This window comes from Sorex fumeus, unplaced genomic scaffold, assembly GCF_029834395.1.
Source record: "Sorex fumeus unplaced genomic scaffold, SorFum_2.1 ptg000075l, whole genome shotgun sequence".
In the NCBI taxonomy this organism is placed as follows: domain Eukaryota; kingdom Metazoa; phylum Chordata; class Mammalia; order Eulipotyphla; family Soricidae; genus Sorex; species Sorex fumeus.
In genome coordinates, this window is record NW_026606132.1 from 11,546,065 (window position 1) to 11,561,324 (window position 15,260).

Consider the following 15,260-nt stretch of genomic DNA (forward strand, 5'->3'; position numbering starts at 1 on the left):
CTGGTAGGTGGGCAGCCACGCGTTCTTTTGACAATCCGTGGAATCCAGTCGGTAACGGCTCTAGTCCAGCGGTTGTCTTTAAATCTCATTACGTGACCAGTTCATCTGATTTTTGGCACCTTGGCAAACGAGACAGCGTCCCTGATTCTGGATCGTTGAAGGAGGTCGGAACTCTGTATTCTTTCTCTCATTTGAGTGAAACGTGATATTTCAAGCATAGCTCTTTCGATTCCTCTTTGGGAGACCCGAATAGCGTTCTCATCCTGTTTGTGTAGGGCCCAGGTCTCTGAGGCATATGTTAATGCAGGAAGAACAGTGGAATCAAACAGATGTGCCCGGAGCCAGAGGTTCTTTGTCCTCTTAGCTATTTCTTCGATGCTTTTGAAGGTGTTCCAAGCCGCTCTTTTCCTCCTGCGCAGCTCGGGTGCCAGGTCATTTGTCATGTTGACTTCTCAACCTAGGTACACATAACTGTTGCATTTGGAGATGGTCGTTCTGTTGAGTGAATGGAGCGTCAGGAACAAGGCTGTTTCTCATAAACATTGTCTTCGTAAGATTCAGCTGTAGTCCGGCCTTTTCACACTCACGGTTGAAGTCGGCCTCCACTACCTCCACTACCCAGCCACCGCCATGCTCCAGGATGCTTTCCGAACGCTCCGGCCGAGACTCACGCACGACTGATGCCCTACAGAATAAGATTAGAGGAACTCTGAGACCTTGGACTCCAGGCTCAATGGACCTAGGGACAGAGATTCTCTGCTTGCTCCCACAAACCACGGGTGACGAAGGGATTAAAATCAGGAGCCCCACCCTACCCTGCCCTGTCTGCTTCCACCAATCACTAGAGCCCCAGGGATTGGATTGGGCACAGAAGACCCACCCTACCCCTACCGGTACCAGATAAATACCTCACCGGCAGACCTCCCCTACCTTTACTACCTCCACTACCCAGCCACCGCCACGCTCCAGGACACTTTCCGGACCCGTGCCACCACAAAGCGGCTGCACAACACATTATAAGACACTAAATACTCATCTTCCAAAATTGCCGTACCATATCTGATAGGGTTCAAATACGGTTTCAACCATGGTCACACCTACAAGGGCGATTAGAGGCCGCCCCAAAAGCCTCTATCCCTCTCAGAGAGCCTGGCAAGCTACCGAGAGTATTCTGTCCGCACAGCAGAGCCTCGCAAGCTATCCATTGTGTAATCGATATGCCAAAGAAAAAAACAGCATAATTAAAATATATACCTCTTGTTGCTGTTTGTTTGAGACTTAGGTGATAGAATTTAAGGGAATAGATTTCTAAGAGAGCGCATAGTAGAAGTTCTACATGGCTTGGAGGATAATGGAAATTTCTCCAATGAAGTGATAATTCGTCTGAGATTAGAATCTGGCCTGAGCATGGTTAATCTGTGCAAAGGTTGTAGGAAGCAGGTGCCAAGAGGAAGAAAGCATCACAGGCAGAGGAAATATTAGTGAAAGGTCCCAATAAAGGAAAGCATATGGTAACATTGGAGTTGCTAGTGTGGTTGGGACCACCAAAGCGAAGATGATATAAAGTGAGTTGATAAGGTTAGTGGAAACAAACCACACACCATCGTTGTCCATAAAAATGAGTCTCTTTTTGAGATCAAAAGGGAATGCCCTGCCACAAAGGCGGGGTGGGGTGGAGGGAGATGTGTGTGGGGTGGGTGGGAAGGCTACTGGGATCATTGGTAGTGGAGAATGGGCACTGGTGGAGGGATGGGTACTCGATCATTGTATAACTGAAACCCAAGCACAAAAGTTTGTAAGTCTACAACTATACTTCATGGTGTTTCACTAATAATAAAAAAAAATCTAAAAAAATTGAGTCTCTTTTTTAGGAGAAAATGGGAACCTGATGAACTTTAACCAGAGAACCATGATAGGATTTGTTTTCCAAAAACTGGCTGCTATGTGGTGACAAGAGTGGACATATAGAGACCAGTTTAGATGTAAGAGTGAAGGGGAAAATTCTGGCATATTTGAATGAGATATATATTTTTAACCGAAAATACAATGTGATGGATTGGATATGGAGCGTGAAGGAGAGGGTGGTGTCAGGAATACCTAATGCCTTGTGAAGGGCCTTGCAAGCTGGCTGAATGATGGGATGTCTAATGTTAGTCAATTTGGCACATTCAACCTCCTTGTACCAGGGTTCAATTACAGAGAATGAGACAAACAAATACATAAGGAGATAAACAAACAAACAAGAAATTTCCAAGCTCTAGGGTAATCCGAGAGGCTGTGAGTGCACAGGCTGGTCATTGATTCAGTACAATATCGCTCCCCCACACTGATTCCCATCACTTGGATTATTAAGTTGACAGACATTGAGGGTAGTTAGTAAGCACATCAAAATTCAATGGGTACATTAAGACAGGATATTGGGATATTTTACATAGGTAACCAGCAGACACTCTTCAAATACAGAGCAAAGCCATGGCAGTTTCTTATTCTATTCCTGCCAATGTTGCCTCCTACATGTAAGAGAAGACCCTAGACTGCTTTATTATATTCTTTCCTGGATGCCTTTTTTTGATTGCCCTGTAATCAAATCCATTCTCTTCTTTGGGTGCACTTTTGCTGCCTGATTTTATTCTAAGACCTAATTATTTTTGCCATGGGGACTATCCTGACCTTGGGGTTAGGGTTTTGTTGAGAGGATGATCTCCCACAATGGGAGTCGTTCACTGAGGCAGAAACAAAAGATGAATAAGTGCAGATGAAAGGGTGGTAGGTTTGTTCTGAGATGTGTTGACCTGAGATGCCTTTGAGACATGGAAGTCACATGTTTAGATCTGGAGTTCACAGGCAATGAGATAGAAATTTCAATTCTGTCAGCTCAATATAGAGGTGGTAACTGAAGTCAAGGGGTGAATGAGTTCACCAAGGGGTACAAAGTGAGCATCAAGGTAGATTGAGAATAGATGTCTGAGAAGTTCCAACAGTTAGAGGTCAGCGAGAAGATGAACTGAGGAGATTGAGAACTAGTCAGAGTGGTCCTTGGGGAAGAGAGCATTTTGAAGATGAACTGTCAATAATAGCTGCTGGGACAAATATCAAGCAAGATGAGGACTGAAGAATATCCGCCAGATTTCCCCTCACAGAGGTGACTGGGAAGGATGAGGAATCAGTCTGGTTCTTCCTCCTATCCCTTTCTTCCTTGACTGTCTATGAATTGCAAAATATAAACTCTAGTTCTTTGCAAGCTCCCTATGCATTTTCACATAGGGCTACCTATTTGTGGCAAACTCCAGTGGCCAAGTAGCTCTCTCCTCTGCACAGTTTATAAGGTTCTTCAGTGGGTTATTCTCAGTGGCATCACTTTTATGACTACCACTTGTCATTAATTTAGTCCTCATGCCGGCCTCATGTTGCTCGCCTTTTATTGAAGGCTAATAGCTATGCATTAGCTATGGTTTATTCTTACAATTAACTTTCAAAGGGCTCTGTAATGATAGTACTTTTCAATAGTACACTATAAAGTGTGGTTCTTGAGGCTTTTATAATCACATAATTATACAAATAAGTGGAAGAAAACGTTATCTAAAGCAAAATCTTCTTAGTCTCCAAAGGCTCATATTATGATATATTCTTATTTCAGGTACTTTACTCCTCAACACCTCCTCAGTCATTCAGTTTCCCTTCTTGATTCTGTATGGATACACAAAAATTAAACCACAAGGCTGCATTACTATTGTGAAAGGGAAAAATAGCTTAGGTCCCTCTTGGGTAGAAAATTTGATGATATAGTTGTCCCTGGGAAATGGACAGTTATTTAAATTTTCACACATTTGTAATTCAGTAAACCACATGTAGGATCACAATTCAATTTGTTTAAAAATTTGTTTTCTTATAGAGAGAGGCAGAGTATAATTAAGGGTAGATTTACCTCATATTGTACAAATTCATCTATTAACATCTCCTTTGAGGATTCTCATCAAGCGTAGCTTCAAAGATGTCATTAGCAGCCACTTAACATTTGGATAAAATGGTTGTCTTTTACTATCTAGTTGTGTCTGAATTTATTAGGAAGGTAATTGAATGCCGTTTAACCAGTTTGGCATCTCAACAAAACCATATACACATGTGTAATGAGGGTAAGATTAAATATGTTGTGTGCCTATCTGATTTTGCTTACCTGGCCCAGAGTCTGGAGGCTCTTTCAGATAATTTTACTATTTGTTCTGGGTTCAGACTGTCACTCTTAAACTTGGTAAATGTATATCCTCCCACTTAATTAGTAACTTCCCAGAACAACTCTTTAGCTCATTTTCACAAATAACATTAAAAAGCAATAGAAAGGGGACAATGGGACAGTACAGTGAGTAGGGAGTCTACCTTGCACAAAGATAATCTTGGTTTATCCCTGGTACTGTATATGGTTTTTTGAGCCAGAAATGATTTCTTAGTGTAGAATCCGAAGTAAGCCCTGAGCACAGACTAAGGAGTAAGCCCTGATTACAGCTGGGTATGGTTGAAAAGAAAGAAACAAACAAGCAATGAAAAACAATGAGAATTTTATACTGTGCCCTCCTAAAATTTACTTGGATCCATTTCATTTTCTGGGACCCAGATTTTCAACTCAGACAAGATGCATCAGAAGTCTGGCTTCTCTCTTGCTGATCTCCTTTGTGCTCCTGATGCTTGCATATTTTTAACCTCTTTACTTCTGTAACCATTTGGTGAATAGAAACTGGTACACTTATAGTGAAAAAATTTCTTCAAAAAATGAAAACTAGAAATACAATCCACTTATCCCACTTCTGTATATTTGTCAAATAAAGACAGAAGTACTAATTTTAGCACACTTTTCCATACTTATTTTCATTGCAGCATTATCTACAATAGCAAAGAGCTATAAAGAGCCAATAGGGTCATCAACAGATGATTGGATCAAACATGTGAAATGAAATTCCACTCATTCACAATAACATGAATAAAACTGGTGGACGTTATCCTAAGTAAAACAGGCCATTTAGTGAAACACTGCATTATTCACTAAAGAAATAAAATAAATTACTTAAAGTAAAAGTCAACCTTATAAAATCAGATTAGTGTTTAGAAGAAGAAAATAGAAAGTAGGGTAGGAAGTGAATAGGGTAAAAAAAATGAATTGTATGGTGAAGAATGGAATTGGACTTTTAGTGTTAAATAAGAAGGAAGGAAGGAAGGAAGGAAAGAAGGAAGGAAGGAAGGAAGGAAGGAAGCTTTAAGGGACAGGGATGAAGGGAGGAAGAAAAGAAGATCAACGGAAAAGAACAAAAGAAAACAAAGATAAAAGAAAAAAGGAAAAGCCAGGGAAGGAGAGGAAAGGGAAGGAAAGGGGAAGGGACAGAAGGAGATGGGAAGGGAGGGGAGGAGAGGGGAGGGAAGGGGAAGGAAGGGGAGGGGAGGGGAGGAGAGGGGAGGGAAGGGGAAGGAAGGGGAGGGGAGGGGAAGGGAGGGAAGGGAAGGGAAGGGAAGGGAAGGGAAGGGAAGGGAAGGGAAGGGAAGGGAAGGGAAGGGAAGGGAAGGGAAGGGAAGGGAAGGGAAGGGAAGGGGGGAGGGGAGGGGAGGGGAGGGGAGGGGAGGGGAGGGGAGGGAAGGGAAGGGAAGGGAAGGGGAGGGGAGGGGAGGGGAGGGAAGGGAAGGGAAGGGAAGGGAAGGGAAGGGAAGGGAAGGGAAGGGAAGGGAAGGGAAGGGGAGGGGAGGGGAGGGGAGGGGAGGGGAGGGGAGGGGAGGGAAGGGAAGGGAAGGGGAGGGGAGGGAAGGGAAGGGAAGGGAAGGGAAGGGAAAGGAAGGGGAGGGGAGGGGAGGGGAGGGGAGGGGAGGGGAGGGAAGGGGAGGGGAGGGGAGGGGAGGGAAGGGAAGGGAAGGGAAGGGAAGGGAAGGGAAGGGAAGGGAAGGGAAGGGAAGGGAAGGGAAGGGAAACAAAGGGGGGAGGGAGGGAAGGGGAGGGGAGAAATGGAAGGGAAGGGGACAGGAGGGGAGGGGAGGGAAGGGGAGGGGGAGAGGATAAAAGGGGAGGAGAGGGGAAGGAAGGGGAGGGAATGGGAGAGTAGGGGGGGAGGGAAAGGCCTACTCCAACAGAATTACTGGTTACTTGTACTATTTCCTCAGGATAAGGTCCAATACTATGAACCAAATTTAATGTCTTTTTAATCTCACTTTAAAACCAGCATTTTCTTTTTTTCTTTCTTTTTTTTATTAGTGAAACACCGTGAGATACAGTTGTAGACTTACAAACTTTTGTGCTTGGGTTTCAGTTATACAATGATCCAGTACCACCCATCCCTCCACCACTGCCCATTCTCCACCACCACCCAGCATCCCTCCCACCCCCCATCCCCCCGCCCCCCCACCCCCGCCTCTGTGGCAGGGCATTCCCTTTTGCTCACTCTTTCCTTCAGGGTCTTGTAGTTACTAGCATTTTCTCTTACTCAGAATTACACTCTAGATTTCAGCAAGCTTTTCCAGACTCTGGGTGGTATCTCTGCTATCCAGAAAGAGCCACCGGAGTGCAATAGGCAAACTAAGAAACCAAGAAGCATCAACATGTATCACAGGTGTGAATTAAAAACAGATACACAAAAATGCAAGCAGAAAAATATTTTGATTTAAGAAAACTGCATTTTAAAAAGCTGTACATGCCCTAACTCCATTTTAAGAGCTTATAAAAGGACCAGTTTTGCCTAGGTAGAAAGCCCCAAGTGGGGTAGCTTTGAAGAAACCATATATAAGCCAATTTAGAACAAAGGAGGCTCCTGAATTTGTACATGTGCTGTTCAGGCCCATATGTTATAGTCCAGTGCATGTGTTTACTGCTGTGCATGTGGCATGTAGTACCTGAACACATGCCACCTGCATACCTGCATCTTACTCTTGAGATGTGTATTTTCATACTTTCATGCTGGAATTTGTACTGGGCACTCTCTAACTTTGGAATAGTATGTGTTTTCTCTCTCTCTCCCTCCCTCCCCTCTCTCCCTCCCTTCATCCCTCTCTCCCTCCCACTTCCTTCTTCTTCAGAACTCCAAATAAAACCTGTTTCTGTTTTTATTTTTTTTAAAGAGACCAGTTTTTCTTCCACTGTTTGGAATGCAGACAGCTTCCTTGCTCATTGAGCAAATGTGGATGGGGCCATGTAAAGACAGATATCAGTGTCATTATCCTGTTATTTGACACTCTGGGTCTTCCTTCAAGCTTTGTCTGACTTTTGTCCTTGTTACTTCTGAAAATCTCCTGCAAAGGCTCTGAATTCTGATGTTTCAAGGTGATGAGACTCTAAACTAAAATAAGTATGTTGTAAGATCCATTAACAATAAAGATGAAAAAGGGCTATAAATTTCTAGATGGGCTTTGTTCTAAAATAAGTAGCTTAGAAATAAACAACTATCTGTGATCTGGGTGGGAGATTACTAATATACCCTCTTTAAGAAAATCTTACTCACAAAACTCAGAAACAATGCAGGCAGATTAGAGGGAGTTTATTTGCATTATAAAAGGCCCCTTCAGTTTACAAAAAGGTTCACTGCAAGACTTCTTTAATGAGGGAGTATTTGTTCCAGATTTCTGTTTACAAAAATAAAAACATCAATTTGTAGCAGAGTTACAGGAACCCTCCAATGGGTAATATGAGCTCCACCCTCTATTAGATGATTTATCCTTGGTCAGCTGGGATGGAAGGCCATTCTGGAATGTGCTGGCTGACTCCATCAGGACCCTGGAATCCACTGAGTAATTCTAAGCTCTTATTTCCCAGATGCCCCACTCTCACCTGCTTTCTGAGTACATGTGTGTGAAATATTGTCCTAAGAAAACAATTTTAGACACTCAGCTCACAGATAAAAATTGGGCCTTGCCCTCTGCCATTTCCGGTTTGAAGATGAACTCACAAAACTCAGAAACAATGCAGGCAAATTCAGGGTCAAAACTTAATTCCTATCTGCTTGACAGAGGAAGTCTCAGTTTACCCTTGCCAACAGCTGTGAGCAGTCCTGCTTTAACCGGCCCATCTTACGTTTTTGACTCCCTGCAAATTCTTGGGTTATTCTGATAAACAAGGAGTTAACCATTGTTCATCATAAAATTCTTCCGCAGAGCTTAGGCTCACAGGGAGACCAAGATGAAGGACAATCCATGAGGCAGATGGTGAGAAAGACAAACCAGCCGACCACCCTGGAGATTCCCTGCATCCCCTCTAATACTTATTGATTGCAAAGGAAATGCAAAGGGCCTTTAAAAAGGCTACAAAAAACTCTTACTTTTAACTTAGTCCTACACTAAGCCCTATACTAAGTTCCTCTCTCCTTGGGGACCTCCTTTACTTCTCCTACTTTCCAACAAACTTTTCTACTTTCTAACTCCTGAGTCTGAGCATCTTTATTATTCAGTGTTTTCATTCTTGAAACCTGGGAATCACAAAAGAACACAGAGACCCACCACCACTGCTTCTGTCTCACCTACACCCTGCTGACTTGAGACATGAACGAAACTCCCTTAAACGACTCAGTGTCTGTATTGCAAACCATAATGTCCCAAAGTAGAGAGAGAGTATGGAGAATGTTGTCTGCCATGGAGGCAGGCGGAGGGTGGGAAAGGGGGGATATACCGGGGATATTGGTGGTGGGGAATGTGCACTGGTGGAGGGATGAGTGTTTGATCATTGCGTGATTGTAACCCAAACATGGAAGCTTGTAACTATCTCACGGTGATTCAATAAAATTTAAATAAATAAATAAAAGCCTACCCACCCACACCCCCAAATAGGAGAGGGATAAATATAGAATGACCTCTCCTGTATTTGGGATATTAAGATACATAGTGGGCTGGAGCGGTAGCACAGCGGGTAGGGCGTTTGCCTTGCACGCAGCCAACATGGTTGACCCGAGTTCGATTCCTCCACCCCTCTCAGAGAGCCGGCAAGCTACCAAGAATATCTCGCCCACACTGCAAAGCCTGGCAAGCTACCCGTGATGTATTCGATATGCCAAACACAGTAACAACAAGTCTGACAATTTGTTGTGAGATGTTACTGATGCCCGCTCGAGCAAATCGATGAACAATGGGAGGACAGTGCAGTGCTAAGATACATTGCAAAGAAATTAGAGATACAAGCAAGGACAACCAAATCTGAGAACTTTTCTCCAGAACTGAACACATCACCATATTGGACAGGGGACGGTAAGATGAGGTCTGTGGGACTTTGATGCAATGGTAGTTGGAAGTGGACACTCTGGTGAAGGACGTGGTATTGGGACACTGTAATCATAAAACCCTACTGGTAACAGTATTGTAAATTATAGAACCCAAAATAACTAAATATAAATATAAAAAGTAAAAAAATCTCAACTGTAAAACCTCCTAGATGATTAAATCAGAGCATCTAAAGGTTCTTCTATGCTATAAGCTTCAATTTGGAATTTACAGCTCTGTCAAACAAGGCCGTGTGTTAGTTACAGCAGTTACTGATGAAAACTTCAAAATGTCATATTTTCGTTTTGTTTTGAGGGACCATACCCAGCAGCGTTTGTATTAAAGTGTCAGGATTGAAGTGCCAGCAATTGAACCTGGGATCCCACATGCTTTGTGTGTGCTCTACATGCATTGATGAGCTATTTCCTCTATGTCAAAACACATTTTTTCCTTAAATTTTTATTAGTGAAACATCATGAGGTACAGTTGTAGACTTACAAATTTTTGTGCTTGGGTTTCAGTTATACAATGATCGAATACCCATCCCTCCACCAGTGCCCATTCTCCACCACCACCAGTCCCAGTATCCCTCCCATCCCCCTTCCCCCATCCCACCCTACCTCTGTGGCAGGGCATTCCCTTTTGTTATCTCTCTCCTTTTGAGTGCTGTGGTTTGTAAAAGAGATATTGAGTGGCAATCTTGTTCGGACTATGGTCTACTCTCATCACACATTTCCCATCCTGAGAGGAACCTCCCAACACCCTTTATTTGGTGCTCCCTTCTCTATCTGAGCTGCCTTTTTCCCTAGTGTGTGCGGCTGTCCTCAAAGCCATAGAGTAATCCTCCTGGTACTGATTTTGGCTATTCTTGGGTGTTAGTCTCCTATTTCGTTATGGTGTTTAATTTATTCACACTTGGTAGGTTGTTTTTTGTTGTTTTTTGGTTTTTTTTTTTTGTTTCTTTTGTGTTTGGTGAGTGGCTTTTGGGATCCATATCTAGAAGTGCTCAGGGATTAGTCCTAGATTTGTGCTCAGGAATGATCCCTGGCCAGTAGGCACATGCAAAGCAAGTGCTTCCCCCCATACTATCTCCTTGACCCCAACACTTGGTAGTTTCCAGAGAAACAAAAGCAAATAGCATGAGAAAAAGAATGTTCTTCAAAAGAAATTAGAGTGATGTTTGCTACTGAAGAGCCCATTCAGTGTGATGGGACAGCATCTCTTTCTGTTTGAAGTTAAAGAAGAAACAGACCAATCATTACATAAATGTGGACTGGTTCCCCATACCTGCAGATGAGCTAGAAAGGCAGCTGGAGGCAGTTGAGCATATTATTAAAGAGTCTGTGGAGCTTGGCAACTCCACAGACCTAGGTGTGAGTCCCAGCTCCACCATTTATTCTTTTGGGTAAGTGGTTTCATCTCTTTAATGAGATGATTTCTCATCTGGAAAATTGGGAGAACGCAATCAAGTTTTCAGAGTTTTTATTAGTGTTAAATGAGATAGCGCATAGAAAGTGCTTAAAGAGCACAGATCCTGGCACAAAGGAGACTCTCAACAAATATAGAATTCATATCTGCCTATAAATAGTCACACTAAGACTGTTTGTAATCCCTTCTAAGTCTTGTGCAAGGTCATATTAATCAACTAGAGAGTGCATTCGGCTTTTGAGGCAAATCCTAGACCCAAGACTTCAGTTCTGTGGTGTTATTTAGACTAAGTTAAAAAAAAAACCGCCTAATCTAATTCTGTGATATAAACCAGAATTAGATTACATGTGTGTCACATTTCTGAAAACCATAAAAACATTAACTGAAAGAGACAGCTGCATCCCTGTGTTTAATGCAGTTTTCTTTATAATCACCAAGAGTTGTAGATAGCCTAAGTGCCCATCAACAGTTAAGTGGAAATAGAAGATGTGGTATTTATACATATTGACTACTACTCTACTATTATAAAATATCAAACTCCACAATTGAAACAACTTAAAGGAACCTAGAGGTAATATGCTTAGTGAAATAAGCCAGATAAACACACCACATAATTTCACTTATATGTGGTATATAGAAAATAAAGACATATAGACAAACTAAACAAAAAATGAAACTTTGGACTGTAAGGGCAACGAGAGGTAATAACAAGTGAATTGGGGCAGTTTTAAGGGTAAATTGAGACAAAGAGGTGATGCTATGTCAAAGGAGGAAAATGGGCTTTCAGTGGTGAATTTAATATAGCACATATGCCCGTTAGTTTTTCAATGATGCCAACCTAAAATTTCTATAATGTTATAATACAATGTTAGTTCTGCCAAAATAAAATTAATGTGAGTGATTAATATTAATGAGTGGTAAATTATGAAATCTGCTTACTATAGTAAAACCTGTATTTTGGGTCAGCCAGAGTCCACGATGATAAAATTACTTTCTTAAGCATTAGTTCAGCTAAGTACACAATTTATTCCAGAGGAAACAGCGTTCCAGTACAGAAGCCACTAATCTTGATATATCAAAAGTGTCCTTTCACTCTTTTTTTCTTTAGCAGCTGTGACGCAAGGAGCTGCCATCATGCCCATGCCTTCAGTGATACTGTGCTCCAGCTCCAGCTTCTGCTAGCACACCACTAGCATCAAGCTGAATAATCTCTGAGCCTGTAACTCAGCTACAGTGGACTCATCCCCAGCAAGAGAGTGGGTGTAAAGCTGGTGGCCCATGGCAAAGGTTTAATAGTGCTGATGAAGTGGAGGATGAAGCCAGATATGCCCACCACCTCCTATGTGCAGACCAACAACAAGAATGATACACTACCTTCAGCAACATCCAGCACGTGGTCTGCAAGAACAAATACCGTCCCAACCTGTACACAGTTACCAAGCACAGAGCCAGAGGCATCCTTCACAGCCAGAAGAACATTGTGGTCAAAAGACAATAAATTCACCCCACCAAAATCTCCTAAGTTCTCCCTCCAAATCAAAAAAATAAGTCAGCTGAAGGACCTAAAAAATGTGTGGTATCCGTGATGACAATCTTTTCCCATTCACTGTCAAATACTGACCTCGTTTCTTTAAGGAAATGGAGACGATTTGAATGTGTGTCCATTCAGGCTCAGGCCTCAAAGAGGTCCTAAGGAACAAGGAAGCTCCCTTCTGCAGAACTCCATCTATCAACATTAGGCCCTTCATTCTTCTTTTTGATGCCACAGACCAGTGCAGTGGAAAACTTGAATAAGAGTAACATGAAAAGGTGTTCTGCATAGCAAAGCAGAACATGAAATTTGCTTCAGCTTAACCAATTCCTTTATCTTGACCAAATTTGGAATTGGAGAAAACATGAGCTGATCTCATTCAAATGACATCAATTACCCTATCCCCTGACCCCAGGTCATCTTATTTTATGCAGGGTAGAAGATACTTCTCTCTTCCTTTCCACTCATCTTCACATATCATCATAATAGATTCTGAAACTTGATGCTAGAGAAACTTACTATAGGCATCCATCAGCTCTTTTAGGAGGAATCCCATTTTTTTTTCCTACAGTAATGTTCTTCAAGGAAAAAATGATTAGTCTCTTTGCTGCTCTAATTACGACAGATGGTGTTTTTGACCTTTGACAGTTCAACTTCACTCTCCCTTTTCCACAAGTGTGCCTTTATGTATCACTGACATCCTGTTGTTCATCGATTTCCTCGAGCAGGCACCAGTAACGTTAGGAAGTGCCACATTCGAGGCTCCTTCAGGGTCAGGGAAATGAGACCCATCATTGTTACTGGTTTTTGGCATATTGAATACGCCATGGGGATTTTGCCAGACTCTGCCATGAAAACAGGATACTCTTGGTAGCCTGCAGGGTTCTCCAGAGTAAGAACTAGATAATTAGATAATAAGCTTCCAGGAGCTGGGTTTTATAGTCTCTGGGTGTTGGCCATTTATGGGATTAAACAGTGCCAGGGGAAGTTGGTGGGTATAAAGCCTAGCTACTGAAAAATGGGGGATCTGGGTGGAGGAGGCCCAGTCCCGATCTGAGCAAGCTTGGAAATTTCAGCCCCGGGTCCTGCATGCCTGGGTTCCTTTGCTGGTTCCTTCATGTGTGAGGCTCGTCTGAACATGTGGAGAGTGATCTTAAGCATGGCTGTAGCTGGTTCCAGAGGTCTTTGGCTGCTGGTGCTCTGCTCAGGGCGGGGAGGGAAACTCAACCCGCCCCCCTCCAAGGGGCCCTGGTGAGGACAGCCAGGCGCAGGGGCAGGAGACTCTACGCTGTTCTCTTCCAGGAGCTGGGTTTTATAGTCTCTGGGTCTTGGCCTTTGATGACATTACACGGGAACCAGGGGCAGTTGGTGGGTGAAACCCCTACCTACTGGAAGATGGAGAATCTGGGTGGAGATAAAGATGCCTTTAAGAAACACTCATTTTATATGGGGACCTTTCAAACAGTGTTCGAAACTTGGGGGCCATTTCCAGCAATACTTGGCCAACACTAGGAGACAGTTCAAAGCTTGGGCCTGGAAATATGTTTTTTTGCCCTGACTCAGATTTAGGAGGGTCCCTAAGGCCACAGACAGCAATGCTTGAGAGCCTCTGTAGCTATATCTACGAGTGCTAGGTGATCACTCTTCTGTGAAGTAAACTCAGGGTCTCAGGATCTTCTCAATATGTCGAAGTAATGGTACTTTTAGACTTGAGTTACCTCTCTGATCCATGAAACATATATTGAGCAACTTGAGTGAAAACCTCTTAGTTGATCAGTGGATTTGGGTAGAAGTTCTAGACTTGCTCAATTCCATTCAGCCCTCCCCTCTCTTTGGAGTACTTGTACATACAGGAGTTTTAATCTGTTCTTCCATGGGGATAAGCCTGTCCTGATCCTGTATCCCTTATATATAGGTGGATAAATCTTCCTAATATTTTATAATTAATTTAATAGGCATACTTTGCTCACTAGCACAGCAGAGCCTGGAAAGCTACATATGGCATATTCAATATGCCAAAAAACAGTAACAATAACAGGTCTCATTACCCTGCCCCTGAAAGAGCCTCCAATACAGCAGAGTTGGGAAAGACGAGTAAGGAGAGGCTGCTAAAATCTCAGGGCTGGAATGAATGGAGACGTCACTGGAACCCATTTGAGTAAATCTATGAACAGCGGGATGACAGTGACAGTGACAGTGATTTTCCTCTTTCACTATTCCTGGTCTTTTATCCTCTTCTCCGACAATTGATGCATTGAAATTCTTTCTTTGTTTAAAATTTTTATTAGTGAAACACCATGAGGTACAGTTGTAGACTTACAAATTTTTGTGCTTGGGTTTCAGTTATACAATGATCGAGTACCCATCCCTCCACCAGTGCTCATTCTCCACCATCAATGATCCCAGTATCCCTCCCACCCCCCGACCCCCCCACCCCACCCCCACCTTAGTGGCAGGGCATTCCCTTTTGTTCTCTCTCTCCTTTTGGGTGCTGTGGTTTGCAAAAGAGGCATTGCATGGCAATCATGTTCAGTCTATAGTCTACTTTCAGCATGCATCTCCCATCCTGGGAGGATCCTCCGAACACCCTTTATTTGGTGCCTCCTCTCTATCTGAGCTGCCTTTTCCCCTAGCATGTGCGGCTGGCCTCCAAGGCATGGAGTAAATGCATTGAAATCCTTAAAGTCCAAATGTAGTGTTATGTATTTTCCTATGTTCAAATTCTGGATGAGATAATGTGGTACTCTTTATCAGGCACTTGGTATCCCAAAAGGCACCAACTGTGTGTTAGCAACATTGTTTAGGTCTAACCGACTCACAAAAGCATAATAGAGAGATAAGCAGAGCTCTTATCTGCATGGAGCTTATATGTCTGAATCTCCCAGGAGACATTTCTGGTAGGCATGGCATTTCTCTCACCATCTCCCATGTGGCATGTTACATTTCATCAGTGGTAGAATAAGGGAGATCCTCTGCTCTGCATTCTGATTCATGCCACTTCTTAAGACATGCTTGTTTAGAGTTGTGTTCCCAAGGGATTGAACTGTCGCTGAAATAGACACAGAATCCTGCCTAGTATTAGTCCTATCAT